At 37.0% G+C, this 26,575-nt stretch overlaps 1 protein-coding gene across 26 annotated transcripts in view; it reads left to right on the top strand.

Annotated features, from left to right (window-relative positions):
- The window catches only part of arhgef1 (Rho guanine nucleotide exchange factor 1), a 91,240-nt gene that overhangs the window by 2,512 nt on the left and 62,153 nt on the right, over positions 1 to 26,575 (top strand).

Below are 26,575 nucleotides of genomic sequence, written 5' to 3'. Positions count from 1 at the left end.
ATGTAGTTCTTAGCTACGACTGTCTGACAGCTAGAGTGAACTGGGATTAGATTAGTTTAACCTTCATGGAGTGAGCCTTGTTCATATTTATTGGATGCATTTGAAGAGAAATTGCAGTCATCAGTTAACCTGCCTGTGTTCCTCTGTCAGCCGATGCTACTCTGTTTTTATCCCCCTGGTGTTGTCTATAAACATTCTCAACGCTTGTTTCCTTGAGCTTTTCGTGAAAATGCATTTACGCCACTGTCAGAATGTGTAATCCTTTTGGAAGGTCATTGCAGTTCAGATTATTCTGTGAAAAGGCCAAACGGGAGCATTGTTACAGTGTGTTCTTGTTGGCTGCTTGTTGCGTTACTGCAGATCATAGTGGAAAAACAGGAAGACGGTAGAGAGTCACAGAGACTCAAAAAGGTTTAGGTCAACAACAGTAAAAAGGCTTCAGGGTTTTTGTTGTAGATAGTACAACCCATTACAAAGGGATTCCTAATTACTATACTTCAGTGGAAAAGCTGGAATGATAAGCCTGTCACGAAGACCAGTTGGATTGGTTTTGTTCATTATCTGAAAGATTTGTATGTACAATTTCAAAGCATGCATGCTAATATAGAATCTGTACAATACTTTGTGTAGATTTTAGTGTATAATTTGTTTGTAAAATATTTTGTGCAGTTATTAGTTCAACACACTTATGTTCACCAAAGCTGCAATTAGTTCAACAAAATACAGCAAATGTAGTAATATTGTGGATATTAGTACACTCTCAGAAAAAAAGGTACGCAAGCTGTCACTGAGGTGGTACCTTTTGAAACCTTACAAATTTGTACCTGAAAGATGCATATTAGTACTTAAAAAGTACAAAAGTGTTCCTCTTAAAATTGTTAGGAACTAATATGTACTTTTGAGTTTTGACTTTACCAAAATGGAGCCTTCAAGTACAAATGTGTACCTTTTAAAAAGGTACCACCCCAGTGACAGCTCACGTACCTTTGTTTCGGAGAGTGTATGATTTAAAACAGCTTTTTTTAAACATTCAATCATGTTTGTGTGGTTCATAGGGATGCTCATTTCAGTTAATTTTGCCAACCGACAAACTGTGTCTGACTCTTTAAATATTGCATTACTGATTTATTTTAACATGTGAACATATTAACAACAGAACATTTTCACACACCTGTTTCCGACAGCATAGAAAAACAGAACAAACTAAATAAAAAGAATCAAATAAATAGGCCTGCCCTAGATACTTCTCACTTTAATGACAAATTTAGATCACAAAATGAAAACACTAACTGAATCCTTTTTTAAGAACCGTCATATGTTTTTTTCTTCTGCCAGATAAAAATAGCTGACTACCTCAAATCGATCGCTCCATGGAAAAGTCATTATATTAAAGATTATCTCTGTGTCTGAAACCACCTCATAGGTACTGCATTTGAATTGAAACGTACTACTCGGCCATTAGAAAAGTACGTTCTATACAGTATGAATGCGAGCAGTATGAATGGAGTTCAGACATACTACAACCGCCATTTTGTCATGATCACGTGATCTACCTGCGTGATGTGCGTTGCTTTACTCCCATTCATGAATTCTCTTGCGGGGCATCATGGGATAGAGCAGCGTGCATGTGATGCGCACTTCAAAATCTCGCTGAAAGTAGTAGGTTATCCAGGTACTTCTCGCATACTGATTTATGAATTCTGTGAATTCGGACATACTACTCAGCTCGCATACTGATTTTAGTGTACTATATAGTAGAGCTGTATGATTTTAACAAAAATGAGAATCGCATTTTTTTTGTCTAAAATAAAGATTACAATTTTCTCACGATTCTGTAGATGTAAAATAAAGGTTATGAGTGCATTTGCTATTATTATTGTTATTCTCAAACATGTGCAGGGCTCGAAATTAACCTTTTTGCTTGGTAGCACCGGTGCTCCTAACTTAAAAAATTTAGGCGCATCAGCCAAAATTTTGTCGCACCCACCAATTATGAGCACCGTTACTACAAGTTTTATACAAACATATTTATTGTATTTGAAATCAACACTAAACAAACTAACAAGCAAAAAAAATTATATATATATAAATGCAATCGTGAGGAAAATATGTCTCAACGAAATCCCGTTATCACAAGAAAATAGAAGTTTATAACATAACTGAGTGAGCAAAAGATACACGGAGCGCTCACCGGCCCTGCACGCACTGCTTAGATGAATCTGTTAACGGTATAACTGTGCTGTTCTCACAAGTGCTGTCGGATATTGCACTAATGCTTTTGACACATATTCTAGCTTATTATATGCATACATGTTAATAGCAATACCGGTTTATTTTTATGAGTAGGGATATTAGTTTACTCAATGCAAGCCCGTTTGCGATGGTGTGTACGTGGTGTTCAATTTGACATATAGCTGTCCCTTGCATGGCGGACAGCATCTGGCGATTATATGAAGGATTTAACAGAAGCTCTCGTGCTACAGTAGATGTGGCAAACAGTTACCTGAAAACTCCATCCCACAGACTTTTTATAGCGAACTTGAAGCCAATGGAAGTCTTCTACTCTTGGAAAAGTGTAGATAGTGGATAAACATTTAGCACATGATCACTACTAAGATGTTTCAGTATTTATAACTTTAGATGTCATGGTTTCTAAAACAAAATCTGTCAGTGTTATCTTCATTCTCCTCTTCAGCGCTTTACAATTTTTCGCGGTAGTAGCTCTCTCTCTGTCATCCCAAGCCAGAAGCGCTGACTGAGTGATTGACAGCTGATATTAACCAATCATTTACGTTCAGTGCTAGAGCAGTGGGCCAATAAGAAGTGCGTGAAGGCGGGGCACGCATTACGGACTTGGATTTGTTTACTGCAGCAAGTTGACATGACAACAGTTTTAAACCATTCCCGAGCGCTGCGTTTCGTGTTGCAAGTGCAGAGATGCATTCTGCGTGAATGTCTCCCAGATCCACGCATGTGGTGAACATTTTACAGTAAAAACTAGTCGCACATAACAATTTTAAGCACTCGCAGAAATGCTCCCAAATATATTTTAAGGTCGCATAGATAAAATTTCGGGCGCATAATTTCGAGCCCTGATGTGGTAAAACAGCAATAGGCTTGGTGTAGCTGTACTGTTGGTTAAAATGCTAAATTTGTATAGGCTTGGAATGGTGGACTTGAACAGACTTTAGATTTGTCCTGGTCATTAACGCTGATAATAATTCTGATGTTGAATTATTGTGTTTGAGACATATGCTTACAATCTGTAATTTTCTGCTTAAAATCTGTCGCGGATGTGACTTTCGTGAATACAGAAGACTGGGTGGGTATTTTTGCATTTCGGTGGGTTTTGGATATTTTTTAAGCTGGAATCAGTTAGCTACATCTGGCAACACTGTGTGCGGTTTCAGTTTTATTTTCACTGCTAAGAGCAGTTCTCTTCCCGCGCGACTCCCAAACAATCTCTCTGTGCCACAAACTGAATCTTTAGAACTTTATAACCTGTTATTCACAGCCTATGCAGGTTCTGTTCACTAAACTGAACAGTGTCGGTCAGCTCACGTCACGTGTGATTTTGTGGTCGCAAATACATCATTACATGAAGACAGAAATGAAATTTTTGCTGTGAATTATATCTTATAAATACAGCATGTGACTCTTTCAACACCATTTAGAGGTGTCCACGTTGCTGACCAACGAATGTAAGGGTGCTTTCACACCTCTGAATCGATTCAGTTGTTCCGAAACAGAGATTACAATTGTTACATTTAGGGATGCTCATATCGGTTAATTTTGCTAATCGACAACCGCCGCTCATTAATCGGTTATTAACGGTTAACTGGTCAGATTACTATTAATTTTATATTAAACAAATTGACGTGTCTATTTTGTGTCTGACACATTAAATATTGCATTTTAAAATACTGATTTACTTTAACATGCTAGAATATTAATAATAGACCATAACAATAGAGCATTTTCACGCACCTGCAGTGTTTAGCACAGAAGAACAGAATAAACTAAATAAAATGAATGAAATAAATAGGACTGCCCTAAATTATTTTCACTTAAATAATTAATTTATATTACAAAACGAAAATACTGACTGATTCTTTTTAATAACCGGCATAGGCTGTTTTTTTCCAATCATATGTTTTTTTTCTTCTGTCAAATAAAAATCGCAGACTTCCTCAAATTGCTTGCTTCTTGGAAAATATGCCTTTATTTAATGCCCCACTGTTATTATTATAAATCACAAAACCTTTTTACATTTTTAATAGAAATCATTATTTTAAAGATTGTCTTGCTATATGGTTTCCTCTCTCTCTCTCTCGCGGTTCAAGTGCGCGCGCTGCGGTGATAAAAAGACAACAACGCGCACATATGTTGACTTTTTGTTAACAGTTTTGTTATTTAAATATGATATTGCATTAATGTGCATACATGCTTTATAAGCTGTAAAATAAAAGGTAAAGCCTATTTGCTGCGTTTATTACGCAGATCCAGTTCAACATCAGCGCTTGTTTAGCAACAACACGTCTCGATCAAACAGCAATATTCTTCTTCCATTTTGCTTCTTTGGCAAATGTGTCTGTAGGCACAGGTTATACGTTATCGTCCCGCAAGTATGTCTTGCAGTTGAACAAGGGGCCGAAAACAAGGCGCACCTCACTGCCTTTATGTTGACAAGGAAAAAAGAAGAGAAGAAGCGTGGTCCTCTTATGAAAAGACTGAATCAGCTGGGTATCGATTATGCAAAAGTGTTGCTGTCTGTGTTGTTATAATTGTAATATTTAATTAAATTGTGATATTCAAGATTTGTACATTTATACAGCTCTGGATAACTTAAAACAGCGATTAGACCTTCAGAGCGGTGTTAATGCGTCCTGAAGTAAAGCGAAACGGCTATAAACTCAAGCAAGATTGAGTGATTATATACAAAGTCATACTTTATCTATAAATAAAATAGCCTATAACTATAGAAACTGTGTTCATCTTAACTAAAAGCTTCTGCGTGTTTGCTGGCCTCATGCATCGCGCACCTGTCAGTCAGTCAGTCAGCTGTTGTTGTGGTGGGATGCATTTTGGTCCCCTCCATGGAAGACTGAATGTAGCGCAAACCATGCTCTTTAAAAGTTCTCTGTAGTTGTCTTGACAACACAAACTGCTGCTCTGGGATGAGCCGCGTGCAAAAGATGCCCCTTTTTTCTCCAATTGTGCAAATAAACAGAAGTGTTTATGATGCAGATCCAGGACAGTGGCAGTCAGCATCAGTGCTGGTTTGGCATCAACTCGTCTGTTTATTATGCTTTTTTGGAAGTCTGTAGGCATGTGTGGTTGCACGTGTTACCATTCTGCGAGTTAACAAATATTGCACATTTATGCAGCCAATTTAAAAAATAAGTAAAACATCTATATATATATATATATATATATATATATATATATATATATATATATATATATATATATATATATATATAGTGCTGTCAATCGATTAAAAAAATATTTAATTAATCAAAAATTTTTTTTTTGAAAATTAATCGCGATTAATCACATTTAAAGGACTGAGGACTGAAACTTGTCATTTTTGCTATTCAAATGTGGAATGAATGTAAACGCAAGACAAAAACTATTTAAATTCAAAATATAATTCTTTATTAGAATTTTTGTTAAACTTGTCTTACAGATTTCTTCATGTAAACAACATACCCACAATAAACCATCAAGATCCTGGCTTAACAGCCATATTTATTACATAAATTAAAACTTAGGGATGTTAATGCCATTTGAATTTCAAAACAATCAATGCCAATAAAGAAAACCTTGATTTCCAAGTTGGATTCTAAGTGAACTGCAAAAAGTGCCAAAATACAGACATTGCAGATATGGATAATGAAAAATAATAATAATAATAAAGTATTGAATACAAACAGTTGCACTCATTGTAAAGTTGTATTGCTGTGAGTTGAGTTGTCCTCCTTTACATGCAGCCAGCTGCTAAAACAGTCCAGTCTGTTGACATTATCGGGGGACAATGTGGACCTTTTCTTTTGAATGATGTAACTTTTTGATTTAGTGCGCACAAACACACACACACACACACACACATACACACACACACACAGAGGGAGAGAGAGATGCGCGCAGGACAGTGCAGCCTGAGTGACTCCCTTCAGATTCAACACGCATGATCGCGTTCATCAAATTTGCTTAAACTAAGCGTTCTAAAGTATGGCTGTATTTCACAAGGATTCTGACACAACAACGCGAAGCATACGCTTGCGTTTAAGGGGGAAACACATCAAACTTATTAAAACATTGGGGGGCACATGCTGAAAGGCAAAGAAAAGCGCTGTCTTATGACAACTCGCGACTTCATCAGGCACTTCATGGACACCAATACTCCGATTTTTAATATGATTAAGATAATACTCTTATTACGAGAATACCATGTAAGCAGCGATCCACGAAAGGACCACCGAGTCACGAAATGCTGAGTTTTTTTTTTCAGTTCGCCATGCAGTATCAAATTCCATTAAGAAGTCGAAGTCGAAGGATAAAAATCAGACACCCAAAATTGCATGAACCTCTGGAGAAAACTCTGGAGAGCCTGTTGATGCATCATTAACAAATCAACTTGCCTTCAAAAAGTGCTTCCTTGGTCTTATCCATGTTTCTTTGCACGTTAAACATACGTCTACCACAACAGGAAATTTATTGTCATTTTTTCTTTTTTTTTTACGCGTTAATTATTTCAGATTAATTGCCTGCGTTAACGCACTAATATTATTATTATTATTGACTGGTACCATTAATCTGTTAAAAAGGAATCCTTAGGGTTAATGGTGCATCGGTTATTATAAACATCCCTAAAAATTTACACTAAGGATTTTTGGTATAATTTTCAAAAGTTTGTGTCTTCAAAATGCAGTTGTTGTGCACATGGAAAGCCAAAATGGATAAAAAGTTCCCCATTTGTAGAACCTGTTGTCATTATGCTTAGAAGTATTGCGAGAGAGAATATACTGCCATATATCTTATTGCTACAACAAATTGAAACTGCTGGTGTTTCTAATCTTGTGCATTGCATAACCATTATAGCCCCTGTTTACTGTGCAACCTCAATATAAGCTAGTGTGAAGTTCTACATGCTTTACTCCCAGATTTATCATTCGGTGGATAATAACTGAAGCAATGGGGTGCCTTACCACTTCCTCTTCCTGTTCTGACATTTCTCGTCTGTCTCTCTCTTTCACTGACTTACAGAGGCAAGTACAATCTTGTCCATAGAAAAGCTTCTGCCTCTCTTCTTTAGAAAGAATGCAGACCATTTCATTTTGTATCGGTCCTTTTTTCTGTTTTTTTTAATACCTGTGTCACTTCCTCTCATACACACTGTGAGAGTTTTTGTTTATTCCTCGATTGGAAAATAATATCTTTAGACTGTAATTTGGGATGACTGTTTGATGCTTATGGAAAATTTTAGGTTTTTATTAAGACATAGTGCACAGTATTATTAAAAAAAGTGATCATGTCAGTTAATAGACCGACTATGATCTTATTTTCTAAAGAAAGAAAGTTCTTTCCTTATTTTGTCTAACTCGTATTATTTCTATTTTTTCAAATAAAAACACAACTGAAATCGATCTGAAAAAGTTTGAAAAATTGTTCCTATAAAATAAAAAACATTTCAACCATAGGCAGGGCTCCAGAATAACTTTTTTTATTTTGTTATTTATTTTTTTTTCTAGCATCACTGTAGCACTAGTATAAAATTTAAGGGCACAACTTTAGTCTTTTTAGGCTCTATAAGCACCTTGTTTGGTGTTGGTGTAATATTAATAATATTGCAAGTGCTGTTACAAATGCTTCTTTCAAGGTACAACAGTTGTTTGTGCTCAAGTAAGAGTAATCAATGCTTGCCATGTGTTTGATTTAAGTGAAGTTTTTACAAACTAATTTTGAGAGGAGCACATGGTATGATCGATCGTGGCTTAACTAGTCCCAAGTGTGAACAACCCTTAAGTTCTCAGAGAAAAAGACAAATCACTTTTCTTCTTACTGCACTCTTGCTACTTATTCACTGCTCTGATTTTTTTTTCGGTACTTTTAAAATAAACTATTTTAATTAAATCAGTGAAGACTAAATTTTGCACTTGGTTATTCAGTTTTGTGGAAAGCAATTTCATGGGGTTTGGGTATCCATTTCTGTTATAGATGCATAGCACCTAGATAAAATGTTCTTAATTCCTGTCTTTGTTTTATTGTATTTCTGTCCTAATTGTTGCAGTCTGTTTAGTTTTACTTGCATAAAGGTTTTAATCTGTTAGTTTTAGTAGTTTTTGCTGTGCTCTCGACGTAATAATTGACAACTGTGAAACTGGTAGCAATGCATTTCTGTGAAATAAATGAAATCTTTATGCAATATTAGAAGGGCTGGGCCGATCAATAATATTATATCGACTCGCAAGAAAATTTGTCATTGTCAATAACAACGATAAGCCAACTAAGACCCAATCACATAGCAGATGTGCAATAATGGGAATCAAGAAGTGTGCTGATATTAGAGATGCACCAAAATTTCAGCCACCAAATATTATCGCCCACTAAATGTTATTAAATGGACCCTCTAAATTTTATGGCTTATTGTTGGGGTACTCTTTAATATGTGGAAGCATTAACAACTGATATCGAAATATATATCTTTATTGTTAAATGTAAAAAATAATTAATCAAGATTTCATTTTTGCTACATCGCCCAACCTCTGAAAATATGAAACATGATTTAGGTTTTTTGACTCTTCTTTTCTCTTTTTAAGTTTGTTTTTATGGATGTCTCTGCAGCAGGTTAGAAAATGGAAAACACTACAGTAGCTTCTTGCCACAAAAAAATAATAATAATAAAAATAAAAATATTATAGAGCTGCTGTGTTGCTTGCTTTTAGTATGTGAAACTATAAAAAAGGTCATTTTGTTTTCTGGTGAGTTGCGTTTCCAAGCTAGCTAACAAAATGAGACTATATTAACATTCAGTTCACATCAGAGGGCCAATGCATACAGTTGCAGAGTGTCTCATGTTTGTGTGTTTATGCAGTGACAGCTTGCTTGTGTGTGTGTATATTTGTAATGTGGTGTTTTTTGGCATGCTTTGCTGAGGCTACAGAAACTGTTGGTGTTCCCTGACCCATTAACAAAGAAGCCTATGTCTTGTCACGAGTAATAGTAGTGGCGCATGTCTGGGTGGGAGGTATGTTTGTGGAAGCTGTCAGTGGATGGTGTTGTCTGTGAATTCTGGTTGTATAATATTGGGAAGCAAAGGTGGGTGCGGATACTTTAACCTAATCCAGATGCAACCAGGTGTGTGGAAAAGAAATTCTCGTATTGCATAAGTGGAAAATATAATGGTTAAAGAAGTGAGCGAAGTAAAATTCATTGTAGCTGAAAGAGCGATGAGAGTCTTAAAGGGATAGTTCGCCCAAAAATAATAGTGTCCTCACTATTTACTCACACTCAATTGATTCTAAACTAGGCCTGGGCGATATTGCATAAAATTATCACGGTGTCATGTTTCATATCATTTGGTATCAATGATTATTAATATTTTTTTAACAATCCATTTATTAATATTAAGATTTTTTTTATTTAATCACATCATTTAAATTTACATTTACATTTTACATTTAGTCATTTAGCAGACGCTTTTATCCAAAGCGACTTACAAATGAGGACAAGGAAGCAATTTACACAACTAAGAGCAACAATGAATAAGTACTAAAGGCAAGTTTCAGGTCTGTAAAGTCTAAGAAGGGAAGTGTTAGTAGTTTTTTTTTTTTTTTTTTTTTTGTACAATTAGTGTGATATTCAAAGATGCAATTGCAGCTTAGGAAGTGAAGTGGAGACTAAATAGTTGAGTTTTTAGTCGTTTCTTGAAAATAGCGAGTGACTCTGCTGTTCTGATGCAGTTAGGGAGTTCATTCCACCAACTGGGCAGATTGAGCGTGAGCGTTCGCGAAAGTGATTTTTTCCCTCTTTGGGATGGAACCACGAGGCGACGTTCATTCACAGAACGCAAGTTTCTGGAGGGCACATAGATCTGCAGAAGTGAGTGCAGATAAGAAGGTGCTAGGCCAGAAGTCACTTTGTAGGCAAACATCAGAGTTTTGAATTTGATGCGAGCAGCAACTGGCAGCCAGTGCAAACGGACTAGCAGCGGAGTGACATGTGCTCGTTTAGGTTCATTGAAGACCACTCGTGCTGCTGCATTCTGGAGCAGTTGAAGAGGCTTGGTAGAGTTAGCTGGAAGCCCAGCTAGTAGAGAGTTGCAGTAATCCAGTTTGGAGAGAACAAGAGCTTGAACAAGGAGTTGAGCTGCATGTTCAGATAAGAAGGGTCGGATCTTTCTGATGTTATAGAGTGCAAATCTGCACGATCGAGCAGTTCTAGAAATGTGGTCAGAGAAGTTTAGTTGGTCATCAATCGTTACTCCAAGGCTTTTCACCATTTTGGATGCAGTAATGGTTGCCCCATCCATCTGGATTGAAAAGTTATGGTGTAGAGTCGGGTTGGCAGAAACTACAAGCATTTCCGTTTTTGCGAGGTTCAGCTGAAGATGATGATCTTTCATCCAGTGTGAAATATCCAACAGGCAGGCTGAGATACGAGCTGGAACCGAGGGATCATCATGATGAAAAGAGAGGTATAGCTGGGTGTCATCAGCATAGCAGTGGTAGGAGAATCCATGTCTCTGGATGACTGGTCCTAGAGATGATGTGTAGATGGAGAAGAGAAGTGGCCCAAGAACAGAGCCTTGAGGTACCCCAGTGTTTAGATGCTGTAGGTTGGACACCTCTCCCCTCCAAGACACCCTGAATGACCTGTCAGAGAGATAAGATCTAAACCATTGTATAACAGTGCCCGCAACGCCCAGTGACTCAAGCGTAGATAGCAGGATCTGGTGGTTGACAGTGTCAAAAGCAGCTGACAAGTCTAGCAAAATGAGGACTGATGATTTAGAGTCTGCTTTAGCCAGTCTGAGATCCTCCACGACCGAGAGCAGGGCAGTCTCAGTTGAGTGGCCTTTCTTAAAGCCGGATTGCTTGTTGTCCATGAGATTGTTTTGAGTAAGAAAGTCCAGGACTTGATTGAACACTACTTTCTCCAGAATCTTGGCCATGAATGGAAGCAGGGATACTGGTCTGTAGTTTTCAAGTAGCGTATGGTCCAGGTTGGGTTTCTTTAGCAGTGGGGTTACCCTAGCCTGCTTAAATGTAGTGGGGAATAAACCAGAGTCAAGAGATGTGTTAATTATGTGAGTCAGTGTTGGTATGACTGCAGGAGAGATGGCTTGCAAGAGATGAGAGGGAATGGGATCGAGTGGACAGGTGGTTGCATGGCTAGATAGCACAAGTTTGGACACCTCAGACTCAGAGAGCTGAGAAAAAGAGGTGAGTGTGTGTGGTGTTGGTGTTGTATCTTGCGTGTTTGTTGTAGGTGCAGCAAATTGAGCACTGATTTTTGCAGTTTTGGTGCAGAAGAATGTAGCAAAGTCATCAGTAGTAAGTGTGGAGGATGCGGGTGGAGGAGGAGGATAGAGGAGCGAGGAAAATGTTTTAAAAAGTAGGCGAGGATTAGTGGCATTGTTGATTTTCAGACGGTAATACGTCTGCTTTGCAGAAGTAACCTCAGCTGAGAAAGAGGACAGAAGAGTTTGGTAAGTTAAGAGATGTGCAGGATTTTTAGTTTTCGGCCAAATTCTCTCTGCAGCCCGAAGTTTTGAGCGATGCTCACGCAGAGCATCCGAGAGCCAGGGTGCAGGAGGACTGGCACGGGCTGGCCTGGATGCAAGAGGACATAATCGGTCTAGACATGATGCTAGTGTGGAGCAGAGTGTATTAGTGGCACTGTTCGAATCAAGTGCAGTGAGTTTGCGAGATGGAGGAAGAGAGTCTGAAACAATGGTGGATAGTCTATTGGGTGAGAGAGATCGTAGGTTTCTGCGAAAGGTAACCAGTGTTGGAGTGTGTGACGGCTCAGGAGTAATGTGGATGTTGAGAGACAGAAGGAAATGATCAGATATTTGTAGTGGAGTTACTATTGTTTGATCAGTGAAGCAGTGTCGTGTGTAAATAAGGTCTAGCTGATTACCTGATTTGTGGGTAGCAGAAGTAGGTGCTCTTTTTAGGTCAAAAGAGGCAAGCAGAGTCTGAAAGTCTGCAGCTTGCGGTTTGTCAACGTAAATGTTGAAGTCACCTAGCACCAATAAGGGAGTGGCAAAATTAGAAAAAGATGAGAGAAGAACATCCAGTTCATCTAGGAAGTGACCTAATTTACCTGGTGGGCGGTAGATGACAACCACATTTATGTAGAAGGGGTGGATAATGGTGACTGCATGGAATTCAAAGGAGCTGATTGTTGGCAGGGACGGTATCAGAGTAAATTTCCATTCTTTGGAAATTAGTAGTCCAGTCCCACCCCCTCTCCCTGTCTGACGGGAAAAAGAGAAATTAGCAGAAAGAGTAGCATGTGTAGCAGTGTCCTCCGGCCTCAACCAGGTCTCAGTTAGAGCCATGAGATTATAGTCAGAATATGTAGCTATGGAGGTAATAAAATCAGCCTTGTTAACAGCTGATTGACAATTCCAGAGGCCCACGGAGAGAGAGTTGTGAAATAGTAGATACATGTATTGAACGAAGGTTGTGAGGATTACGCCTGCAGCGCACCTCCCGTGTTTTGCGAGTGTTAGTAACAACAGGAATTAGAAAACACATAATAAAAGTGCACTGACAACAAAAAATAAGTGTAAAGTAAAACAATACAGTAAAGTACTCAAGTGCTTTGTCGGTGTCTTTGCTCGGTGGAGTCGCGCAGGTAGAGTCGATGGTCTTTACCCTCGTCGGTCTTCACACGAGGCGGTCTTCACACGAGGCGGTCTTCACACGAGGCTGCCGCGACCGCTGCCGCGGTGAACTAGTTGTTTATATAACCCCAAAGCACTAGCTGATTGAATTCAGCTGGACACGCCTCGAGAGTCAAAACAAGGGCCGAAACTGAGGCGGACGACGCGAACCGCGTCTGCGTTCGCTACACAAGCTCTTATAGTAACCAAGGAAACAGTGGCTAAACAACTTCTAGTATTATACACAACTGAAAGCAAGTTTAAATGTCCTACAACTTTACACAAACAGCTGGAAACAAGTCCTCAAACCATACACAACAACTGAAACAAATCTTAAATGTACTTACAGGCTGCTGTTCTAGATGCTGCTAAAGTGCTTCTCCTATTTACTAGCATTAATAAGGCAAATAGTTTTAATAGTCAAAAACAAAAATATTTAAAGAAAATATCTGATCCCTTTAAAATAAAATAAACATAAGTGTTAAAGAGACTCTTAAACTTCAAAAACTCAAAGTGTCTGCAACGGTAAAGGTATATCAACATCTGTAAGGTGTGAATAATATACAGTAAACCTCAAACTTTCAAGTGACAGAATTACCCATCATTATTCAGATACATACTGCAACCTTACAAATTGTGAAGTTGGATGGCTACATTAGCCCTATGCTAAACATTTTTTAGATTGTGTGCTAGTGGTTGAGACGCACAAGAAAATAAACCAAAAAGCCACTCTGGTGACATCCTCATATCCTTTTTTATTTACAATCTCCTCACTGCTGTTATATGGCACTCATTTTCGTGTGTGTTGTTATTCTGACCTGAAGCGACAAGAGCGAGCACATGGTTTCTTTGTGCTCGTGCTTCCCTGGAAAGTCTTGTAACTAGGCGACCTTCAGCCGCTTTCTCATGACAAACAGACAAACCATTGCTGCAGCTCTGATACAATTTCATGGAGAAAGTAAGTAAAGTGAAGTAAAAAGCACTGCAGTGTTTGGGTGCGCTGTGTTTGTCTGAGGTAATAGTGTATCTTTATTACTGAAACGTGTATCTTACAAAGTGTGAAGCAGATTGGTTTGTTTTACTTGCTTAAATTATGGTTCATCGGCGGCATTGGAAAATGCACGTGCGTCACGTGGGTGCAGATTGCACACCATTTGCACGTTGTGCAAGTCATGCACGTCCATTAGAAATGACAAGCTTCCACCCTGAGCTTATTGGCATTCCTTCCAAGGGGCACACTCAGCAGCCACATTTTAACCTTCATAGCCTCCATACCGAAACTACATACAGAACTTTTTTTAATCGTTATTGGCGATGGTGTTCGATCGATAAATATTGATACCGATTTTATGGCTTAGCACTTTTCTAAACCTATATGAATTTCTGTCTTCTGTTGAACATAAAAACTAGATTTTCTGAAGAATGTTGGAAAAAACAGTCATTGTTATGGGTTGGTCTGTCACAATAACACATGGGCATGACCTTTATCATTTTTGGTGATGCAATATATGTCGCTCATACATAAAACAATTCTAGCAACATTTTAGCTGATTGTGCAACATCTCTATGTCTATAGAGGTGTCAGTACAGTTAAAAAATAGTATTTACTATAAATTACTATAGTATATTTCCATGTGGGTGCCTGACAACTGAAAATAGATTTGGTAGCAGATATCGCAGCCTCTATTACTTTTTACATTGCCATTTTTTTCTTAACATTTATTAACATTTATTATTATACATTTGTTTAGGATTTATAGGTTTACACATTCCAATTCTAATTCCAAAATATAAAATTGTCCTAATGACTATAATTAAATGAAATATTCTTAAAAATAAAATAATATGTGTTTATTGGAAGAGTGTACTCAACAGAGGAAAGAAACTCAGAACAGGTCCGGAACATATAGGGGGATGAGTAAATAATGACAATTTTTATTTTTGGTTGAAATGTCCCTTTAAGGGAATGTTTTTATGGAAAGGAAATTATGAGTAGTAAATGGAAAGTTGTAGAAGACAGACTGTAGGAGACTATATTGTTTTAAGAGAAGATGCATTTTAAGTACATTTTGAATACATTTTTAAGAGTGAGTGACCACAAAGAAGTAAAAGAACAAGACTATTATAGATGTGTTTGGCTGTTGTGTCATCATTTGTCATGAGCGCTGGGTTTTCAAGATCCTGTGAAGTTAAGAGTTATCAACCTAAAGCAAAAAAGCATGTGTGATAACCTCTGTGTCCTGCAACTGCTGCTGTTGCTGTATTCTGTCTGTTTTTGTCCAGTTAGTTTTGACGCTAAGGGAAAACATAGTTCACTTAAGGGGCATTCACACTGACTGAATTCAAAGCAATCTAGAGTCATTCATTTTCAATTTGAAGACTGTGATCAGCTGGAATAAGGGATTGAGCAGAAATGCCATATGGGTTTCTTTCTTATTTAAACATAAAATACTACTTAAAAGGCACCTTTTATGCAAAAACACTTTTGAAAGGGGTTTAAACGCAGTTGTGTGGCAACAGTGTGGGAATATAGCCAGCATCTATTGGTAAATCTTAATTAACTTTATTTTTTATGATCCCACTAGATAAAAACTAATTGCAAATATATTTTGATTTGACATTCTCCCTTTTATCGTGTTATCACAGGGGGAAAGTTCTGCCCATTGGTGACGATTTGTCTCTCATTAGCATAAACAGCCCTGAGTGAAAGGTCCACCATAAACATTTTCATTGTACCTGCTGAAGTTAATGTCAGCGACTTATGCTGCATTCACACCAGACGCGGAACGCGCGTCAAGCGCGAGTGATTTACATGTTAAGTTAATGCAAACGCGCGAATAGACATCCTGCGGCGCGATACGCAGGAATGGCGCGGCGCGAATGACGAGAATTTCAGTTTCTGGAGGAGTCTATGAGCTTAAAGAGCTGGATGCACCTCTGAAAGGATGTAGTGGATTCAGACACGTCCCTAAACATATCAACGCTGTTTTACAGCCTTCATAAAGCACATAGACACTGTTATTTTCTTCATAAAATCCATGTTAGCCCTTTAGCTATGAAGCTAGAGTCACGGGGCAGACAGAAGCCCTACCCATCATGCGAATCCGCGTCTGTTCTGAAGTAAATTTAACGCGCGAACGAAGCGGGGTTTGACGCGCGAATGAAGCGAGTAACCTCAAATGTTCACGCGACGTATTTGTCTGGTGTGAACACAGCATAAGAGGATTATCAACGTGGTGATTTAGATAACCCGTAGTCTCCATAGACTACCTTCTTCCCACACATTTTTATTGCTTTTTTAGTTTTTAACAGTTAGTTATTCGAATTTAAAGTGGCAGTCACCAAATGGCACAATTTTTCATAATCTAAAAGTGTCATATAGTCATAGTCAAATAGTTATAAAAAGGATCATTGTGGTATTTAGAGCTGAAACTTCACATACACACTCCAGGGACATTAGAGACAAATTTTATCATGTAAAAAGGGACATAAAGATCCTCTTTAATGTTTAAATTGAATGGTCAGAAGATTATTTTGGGTGTATTTTTATTATTTCACAAGCTTGGTAATCTCTGAAAATGCTTGATTGTTTCAAACTAAATTTGAGTCGGATTAAGACAATCCTATTTCTGGGTTAAACATTTAATTTAAAATGTATTGAGTTAGAACAAAGTCCATGCAACTCCTGTTTTATCAGAAACTCCACCAAATACAAAATAAAAGCATCAGTCCATCATTTCTCAAAAAAAAAAAAAAAAGCAACATCAAATTATAATAGGGCTGAACAATATATTGCTTCAGCATCGATATCGCAATTTGTCTGTCCGCAATAGTCACACATAGCAGAATTTTGAACCATAAAGCACTATTCACTTTTTTTTTTTTTTTTGTTCTGTCGTTTTCATATATGTTTGTAATTGATTATATTTCTTGCAGATGCACTGCATAGAAAATACCTTCATCATTCCAATTAATCTAGTTAATGAAATATTTTCAAATGGCTGTTTAAATCATCTGGTGAAATGATATTCATATCACAATATATATGGCAGCAAGACAAAATATTGCAATATCAGATTTTTCCTGTGTCATGCAGCCCTAAACCATACTGCATTACTTACTGGTATGATTGAGCAATAAATGTGCCATTACTGTTACTTTCAGCACTAAATTGCAACTGTCATCACTCTTGGCATCACCGGGCCTTTTATTCTGCAGTATGCACAAGATCCACACAAGATCTTGTCAGATTGCCTGCTCCAGAGGGCAACTATTTGCTGGATTTGCCAAGTTTTGCAAAGTTCATGGCATAGAACCTTAAGATGTTTGAGCCCTTTGGATCAACTAAAAAGACTTTAGAAAGTACATTTGCATTCTTTACAGTTGGGATGCACCACTAATAGGGCTGTACAGATAAAACTATGTTAATGTATTTCAACGATAATCAGAGAAATTGCAAAAAACTCATGCCAATGACAATATGAAAATTGATATATGGCTCATAGATTTAGTAAGTGGAATCAGAATTTAGAAGTAAAATCAGCTCTTAAATTTGACAGCATTTGGGCCACTAAATACACTGACTGGCACTGATTATTGTGTCTTTTTATTGTGTCTGAGTGATTGTGGTTTGAATCTCCATAACACAAATCATGCCGTTTTCTAATTAGTTGTGTGATATCCACTGCCTGGTGGTAAAAAACTGAAATATTGTAAATAAAATTACAGATGGCCCATTATACTTTTTATTCTTTGTTTAAGGGTCAAGAAGAGTTTGAAAATGCGGAACGTTGTAAACTATTTTGAACACTTGAACACCTCTGTGCTGCAGTATGTGGGGTTGTAAATGTGTCCCACTGCTTGCATGTACACCTAAACACAACGATGGTGGCTGAGAGAAGAACAATATTGTCACATCTTTACCTTGGATTTTATTTGCTGTGAACAGACACTGAATAGTGCTGCTGTTAGGCACAAACTGAAAGGTTTGTAACACTGTAATATGTATTTAAATAGCGTGTTTGTGTATGGCCATACACCCAAAGCTCTTCACAATCTTGAGGGGGGTCTCTCCACACCACCACCGGTGTGCAGCATCCACTTGGGTAATGCTACGGCAGCCACAGGGCAATGGCGCCAGTGTACTTACTCCACACATGGGATTTTTAATGACTACAGGGAGTCAGGATCTCGGTTTAACGTCTCTTTTGCAGTGCCCACTCACAGTATAGTGTCCACTTCACTTTACTGGGGCAATAGAACTCACACAGACCACGAGTTGTGCGCTTCCTGGGTTGAGCCTCACTAATACCACTTTTAACAGCAACCTAGTTTTTCCATGTGATCTCCCACCCAGGTACTGTCCAGGCTCAGTCCTGCTTAGCTTCAATGAGTAGCCGGTCTTGGGCTGCAGAGTGATTATGGCTGTGGCTTCTATGCGGCTTTCTGCGGCTTCTGCAAGGTGGTATGGTGGGCTTCTAGTCCATTGTGTTCCCCCCTCCAAATCTTTAAAATCTCTCAGTGAGCGATCGTACAGGTGCGGATACATCTGTACCAGCTCTGCTACACAACTCTCTAGTCTCCTCATGTGGCTAGTGATGTTGTTTTGGATGTTGTTCTACTATCTGACCCCCATGGAATGATAAACTAATTAGGGGGAAGAAATCTCACATCAAAAAAGGCAAAACAAACCCATTGATTGCGTAATCACCACAAACCAATAATAGCTCAAAGGTGTTTAGGAGCCAAAGCGAACCCCCAAAAGTTTGGTGATTCTGTTTTAAACTGCCGAAAAGAACATAGTTTCCTAGTGATGGGTTGCAGCTAGAAGGGCATCTACTGCATAAAACATATGCTGGATAAGTTGGTGGTTCATTCTGCTGTGGCAACCCTGGATTAATAAAGGGACTTAGCCGAAAATAAAATGAATGAATGAATCATTATGTCATTAATCATTGGATCATTATCAGGGCTCGAAATTAACTTTTTTACTTGGTAGCACCGGTGCTCCCAACTTCAAATATTTAGGAGCACCAAATAATTTTTAGGAGCACCAGAAAAAATTTAGGAGCACCCACCAAAAATGAATGAGCACAGCTGCAAATTGTTTTTTAAGGGATTTATTGTATTTTAAAACAACATTAATAGGACTGACAAAAAACAGAAACAACTATCTAACTAATGCTGCGAAGACATTGATATTTGTGTGCAATAATTCCAAAATGAATGTCTAATAATTAGGCCATAGAATATTAATGATGATAAAAAATGACAATAATAGTAACAATGAATTCCATTTCTCATTACTGCCTTGAATGTGCATGAATGTAGGTTATCTGCTATAAAAAGTCTGTTACTTTATGAAAAATAATTGTATAGTTTGCATCAAGAAATAAGTAAGAAATATTTATTTTGTACTGCTGTTTTTATATGCATGTCAATTTAATAAATAATATTTCTGCTACAAAACAAACAAAAGATTATAATAAATCATTCAATTCAATGATGAAAGCTGCAAAGCAGTCATCAGTAAATAAATAAAAAAATGATATACACCTCAAACAAGAATAAACAAAAGAAAGAAAAGTCTCACTTCTATCACTCTTTAATAGTTTTGGTTTCAGTTTGTGTCAATTTAAAGGTTCAGTCTGAGATGATCTTCATTTTTCTGTGTTAGTGGAAAAGCTGGCGAGTCAGCCGACCCAATTTATGAGCAGGCAGAGCAGGTTTCTTGCGCTAACCATCGGCGCAATACCGGTCTTTGTTATGAGCCGCAGTTTCAGTGTAAACTTAGTAACGGCGAGCTGCTTTGGCGATGATATGTACAGTATTAGATTTGACTTTTAGCGGACATTTGCGCTGAACACGCAGTGAATGCAACGCATGAGATTCGGGCGCCTTCTCCAAAAACACGTACTTGATTGATCTCAGCTGGCGGATCAATATTCACCACATGTCATGATCGCTCTCATCTGCGCCTCAACTTTAGGTGGGGTTTGCAAACCTGTGTGCTTTAAGTTTTTACTCTTCTGCCGTTTGCATTTCCCGTGGTCATAAAAGCTCCTTCCCTGTCATCTGACAGCGGAATACCTTGAGTGAATGACAGCTAATATGAACCAATATAGCGGCAGGGAAGAGCGATTCAGCACGTTTTTACAAAAAATCAAAACAGGTCGCACTACAACCATTATCTGCAGTCGCACTAATGCTCCCAGATATATTATGAGGTCGCATAGATTAATTTTCGGGCGCATATGCGACCAAAATGGTCGCAATTTCGAGCCCTGATTATGTACATTATTTTCTCCACCATGGTTCCTGTTGAATATTGATTAAAAGCACATTTAAATGCGATATAAACAAATAGGCCTACGTTGGATCTTATTTGTATTTAATTTAATTGGCATGATGTACGTGAACTAGCCATTTATCCAAACATATTTAGAGACAGAAACTAAACTGGCAAAAAAAGGCTAATAGTGATTTTTAAAAAATTAAATGACAAATAATAGCCTCCATAAAAGCATTTATGGGATCTAAAAATAGCAAGTTTCTACTGCCAGTCTCGCTGTGTTTATGAATGAACAGGGTGGGCAGAAAGCAGGCGGTCTTAAGCAGTTGTTTGAACGCAAACACATTCAACCAAATGTGTGTCTACCCTGTGTTTTTGCAGGCCCATTGTTTCTGTTGCTATTAATGCAGGGGAGGGGGCAAGGAATCACGATTCTGCCTAAACATCTTAATGTCTGTCAGCCATTGGTGCTAGATGATGGCATTATTGTCTATCGGCACCACTCTCTCTCAGATTCAATCAAGTATTGCTCAGATATAATTTAACAAATAACCAACCGAACTTTGATTAGTTAGAAATAACTTAAATACTTTAGTTTCAGTAACAATTAATGGATGATGCAATGTTGTATCCCTACTATACATTGTTTCTTTTGTCAACTTTCTTTAGAGATCACGTCAACTTTTTTTTTTCTGCTTGCTGATTTGTTTTACTGTTGTAGTCGATTTCAGTTGGACAAGCCAATGGAGGTAATGTTGTTTGGATGCACTCTTTTGTCATTCAATATTGAAAATACAAAAAAAAAAAATTCCTCTGTATTCAAATGTCGCACACATTAATATTTTACATTTATTGTTATATATCTTTTAGAAATCAAAATATTTTGTCATTAACACTTAATAGTTGTAGCTAACAGTTCCGCCTTAATTAAAGCTAGATAAGTTACGGAAGACAAAGTGAATAGCTAAAATGGGTGGAATTATTTATTACCGTTGCTGTGTTGTATGTTTGATGCAAGGGCATATGCCAGAAAGTGATGTGGTGTTCCAGGATCCTCCTTCAGAAGTCTGCTGGAGAGACGTGATGCAGGCGGGAATCACTGAACAGAAAAGAGTTGCAGTCAGGTTGAGTCAGATCGCCCAGGGTGGAGTGATGAACTGACAGAATGATGGATGCAGTGACAGGAGTGTGGAGGAGAAAGCGAGAGAGGCTGGTGGAGGGCAGGAAAATGATTTGATGTACTGGTGCCGACGTTCATATCTGAATCCGAGCTACGGAGTGATCACCTGTCTCCATTGAGACTACTTTTTTTTGGTCTAGCATTTTCCACTTGGTTCTGGAACATTTCCAAAAGGTACAGATAAAGTCATCTCTCAGACTTGACTCAAGATGGAGGTTAAAGTTGGATGATCTAACAGCTGTGAGCTTGTGTTTTTTAGGCGCACAGACTCAATGCGATTGGCTCTGTAAAAGAGGGTGGGTTGATTTTTGGCTGCCGATCATGGTGCCAGAGCTTCCTGGCAATCCCTGCCCCTCCAGCGCTCAGCCACTGGACACAAGCACTGCATGATGTAAAGTTCCTTATTGAATAACTGTATGCTCCATTCAGAGATGTCCAACATGAGAACATGCGTGGACACGTGTACATGCTGAGACACAGATGCATACTCAGACATTAACACACACACACACACACACACACAAACGTGCAGTACCAGTGGTGGTGCAGGTCTGTTGGGCAGCCGGACAGGCCAGGTTTGTGTTTAGTCAAAGGACTCTGTGTTTGAAGCAGGCTGATTACTCCCCGGACTCACAGCTCACATTTGGAAGCAGTTAGAGGGAGATTTTAGGCTGCCATGGTTTCTACCAATCAGTGCTGGTTGGAGTATAGTTTATTTGCTTGTCCAACATTTACACCATTGGATGTTAGGGCTCCACTTATACCCTAAACTCTGATATAGGGTTACATCATATTGTGATATTTTTTAATTTTGTAATATGTCTTGCGATATGAATACAATTTCACCAGATAACTTAATTTATCTATTTAGAAAGAATTTATAATGTTAGATGGATTGGGTTCATTCTACAGTAGAAGTGCATTTCCATAAAATCCAATAAAAAATCTATAAATTTTTTTCATATACATATTTTCAATGTGGTCTGTGCTATTTGCAGTGCGTTTTCATGCATAACAATCTATACACATAATCAAGAAAAATATGCAATTAAAAAAGCAGCAGTAAGTTCCTGCAAGTCTTTTATTCAGTCAATTCAATCAAAATGGCCAATTTTACAAATGAAAGGATCATAAAATCAACGGTTCTTTTAAAGCAAATTTGTTCAGGAACAAAACAGCCAGTTTCCAGCTCCGACTTTCTTGTTAACATTAGGTACACATAAGAAAAAGCAATAAACGTGAATAAAAAAAGGTGAAATGCTCCGTAATTGGAGACGCAGTGGTGCAGTAGGTACTGCTTTAGACAAGAAGGTCGCTAATTCGAGCCTCGGCTGGTTCAGTTGGCGTTTCTGTATGGAGTTTGCATGTTTTCCCTGCGTTTGTGTGGGTTTCTTCCGGGTGCTCCAGTTTCCCCCACTGTCCAAATACAGTACATGCGGCACAGGTGAATTGGGTAGGCTAAATTGTCCGTAGTGTATATGTGTGTGCGAATGAGTGTTTATGGGTTTCCCATTGATGGGTTGCGGCTGGAAGGGCATCCGCCGTGTAAAACATATGCTGGATAAGTTGGCGGTTCATTCCACTGTGGCAGCCCCAGATTAAGGGACTAAGCTGAAAAGAAAATTAAAGAATGAATGTACAGTAATTCACTTAAATTTAATTTATTGTTTATTATATAGACCAAACTGTTATATAAAGTCTGTATGATTTTAGCTTGTGGGGTAGGGTAATAAAAAAAAAAGTTTAAAAAAAATAGATAGATAGATAGATAGATAGATAGATAGATAGATAGATAGATAGATAGATAGATAGATAGATAGATAGATAGATAGATAGATTGATTGATTGATTGATTGATTGATTGATTGATTGATTGATTGATTGATTGATTGATTGATTGATTGATTGATTGATTGATATTTATGAACATCAAGTTTTCAGTCAGTTATGCCTTATAACATAAACTTTTGTACCGAGTGAGATCGCTTCTCATCTGTTAAACTGAACAGTCACATCATCAATGACATAAGCATGCTTGGGGTTGGACTTGGAAGGTAAAATGTAATTTAAAAACAATAAAGTGAAAACATCTTAACCCTTTTGTCTGTGTTTTAATTGTCAATAAAAAATATAAGATAATTAAATCAGTTCCTGCTTTTGACAGACTAGATGTTGCAACTTCAAAAATGTTCAAGCGTTATTTAATTTATAAAGTGAAGTTCATATACAGTATTTTTTTTTTTATTGATTCAATTCATGCATATTGCATATTTTTCCATAATATGCATAATGTTTTTTTATTGTAATTTTTATCTATAATATTAAGGCATGCAGTTGCTTCATTGTTATAAAGTCATTTAAAACCTCAATAAATGTCATTTGTGATAATTGTAATCATTATTAATAATAGCAGTTGTAATTCTAATTGGTTAATCGACAATTATGATTCATAATCATGCAGCCCTACTTGCTTGTGTGATATTACTTCATATGCTAGAAAAATAAAAAGGCATATAGAGATATATTTTATGCGTTAATAGCTTGAACTTGAACAGTCATTTGAACTACTTTCTGAAAGGTTTCATCGTGCAGTAAATGATTTTCGACTTGAGATGTTTCAAAACAGTTTTTTTTTGCAAAAGTCAGTGACATTGTAATGCCTTTATGTAAGCTCACTTATCCTTATAACAACAATTATAAAAGGTATTGTAGGTGGCAAAAATTGCAAACTATAGTCTTAACAAGCCTTTTTTTCTTTCATTTTCATTGTGATATTGACTGCCTAACAGAAGCAAATTATTTTGATGGCAGGAGTTTGCAAATCAGTGACTTTTGTAATCATTTATGGCTTGTATTAAAGGTTTTTTTTTTTTATTTATTTTTATTTATTTTTTTTATTGGTTGACCTCTGCAGGGATGTTGCTATGTGACAAATTAAGATTCTGGTTTGTGTTACCACTTTATAACATGGTGTTCAAAACCTTTTCGGAATCAGGAAATTATGCAATGTTAGGTTGCACTTTTATGGTGCTGTGGTTTAAAGTACTGGGTATTATTAGGTAACTCTGCACTTTCTATATGATTAGGGTTTAGTTATGGGTCATTAATTTATTGTTACTGTAAAAAGTATTACCTAGATCTAACTTATAAAAAATGAGGCAAGTGGCTGCATTGGATGTTTTAGATTGGGTCAACTTCCAGCCTCTTTTAAAAGTATATGAAACACTAACATTGCTTAAAACAAATGTAACAAAATTAAGTTGAGCCAACTAATATTTCTAAAATTAGATCAGATAAAGTAATAAACTATCTTTTCTGCTAAAGTTAACTTGTATGTCGCTATATGTTACCTGTACTTATTTAAATTAGGTATCAAGAACTTCTAAATAAAATTGGCCATGCTATTTAAAATTAATTCAATTGACTTCTGGCTGTAACCTCAGGAAATAAACATTAATTTTTATATTCTAAGCACAATATGCAGTGATTTAAGTAAAAACGGATAAACAGACTTTCTTTTCAATAACATTTAAATAAGAATGGGAAGATGGATTAAAGACCATAACATTCATTCAATGTCAGTGTCCTGTTTAATATAGTGACGACAAAACAGGTCATTAATGTGTCTGCACATAAGTACATGTAACAACGTATTTAGAAAAAATATGAATCATTATAATAATGCTGTGTATTATAAAGCTTAATGTTAGGATACAAAAAATTATCTAAATTTTGTTTTCATTTTATACACTTCATTTTAGAATATGCTTCTTATAAAAGTCAGTTGATGGACTAAAGTAGGGATGCAGTCGGAAAATTCACAAGCTTGCCAACCACATCCAACAGGCAGTTGTTGTTTTTTTTGCCTTCCATCACAAGGGAAGCATATTTGCCAGAGAGCAGCGTTCATCATCCTTATTCAGGTGCTTTTAATACTATGGATGTCTCAAATATTACAGATGGTTAAAAAATGCAGCAGTAATAGATTTTCTTGAAATATGACCTGTTAAATAATGGGCTACTGTACAAAACATCCAGGAATTGAGGTTTTAAAAATCTTCAAGTGAAACGGGTCTTGATTACCTTTAAGTGTGTTCAGAGTTAATGCCTCTGGGATATTCCAGGCAGCGTTTATGTCTATTAGCACTGATGGGAAGTTAGAGCTATAGAGGGAAAACAGGAGGAGATGAAAGTCCACAGCAGGGTAAATAACATGCTTTTTTTCTTTTAATAAGTAGTGTATTTTTATCTTTGCTGTGAGCAGAGATGGCAAAATTACACACAACCTTTACTCAAGTAGAAGTACAGGTACTCATGTTTAAAACGACTCTGTTAAAAGTTAAAGTAAAGAAGTACAGCCTCAAAAATGTGCTTAAGTGAAAAGTACCCTTTACTACCACATGTTATAGTCTCACTAGGTAGGTAAGTATCCGGTTCCCCCCCAGGTATCGTCATCATTTAGCATGCAGTTTTGCGGTTGTTGGATCAAAAACAACAGCTGCCATTCATGTTCATACACTGTAACAATATTTCTGTAGGCCTCTACATTTTTAAAAATAATTAAATAAAAATATAAGATAATTATCTTGTATTTTACACTGAATTCTGTCCAAAATATATAATTATTTTTTTATTATATTTTAATATTTTTTAATTGAATGTATTAAAAATATATTTTTTGCTAAAATAAATACTCACCGGACTTGACTGCAACCTATTTTTAAATAAATTTTTTGTTAGCAGCTCTCATACATAAATATAATTATTTTTTAAGGGTGTTGTATATTATTTAGTGGATAAACATTAATTCTGTAATTACATTTATATGCTAAAAGCAACATACACAGGCGTGACTACTACAAAACATGTGCATGATCTTTTATTCATGTGATAAATTCAATTAAAAAATCTATAAAAAATCATATTTTAAGGTATTAGATTAAAAGACCAGATAAATTCAGTGCAGTATAATTGGAAGAGGACTAAAGACTCTTAAACCTTAGAATTTGTATGGCAAATTTTTTAACTGGAATGCATCTCTCTTGTTGATCACTTTCCTGTGTTCCGATCAAGCGAAATGTGTCTAATTAATGTGTAAACAGGGCAGCATCAGTCATGTTAAATTCGCCGTCTTCCTCGGTCTCATCTGCATAGTCATCCTCCTCTCCTTTCTCATTCTCAAACTAGCCTACATATAGTGCGTATC

Source organism: Danio rerio, chromosome 16 (genome assembly GCF_052040795.2).
Source record: "Danio rerio strain M-AB ecotype USA chromosome 16, GRCz13ab, whole genome shotgun sequence".
Lineage (NCBI taxonomy): Eukaryota > Metazoa > Chordata > Actinopteri > Cypriniformes > Danionidae > Danio > Danio rerio.
The sequence above is the reverse complement of the archived record's forward strand: the minus strand, read 5'-3'. Positions and strand labels throughout refer to the sequence as shown.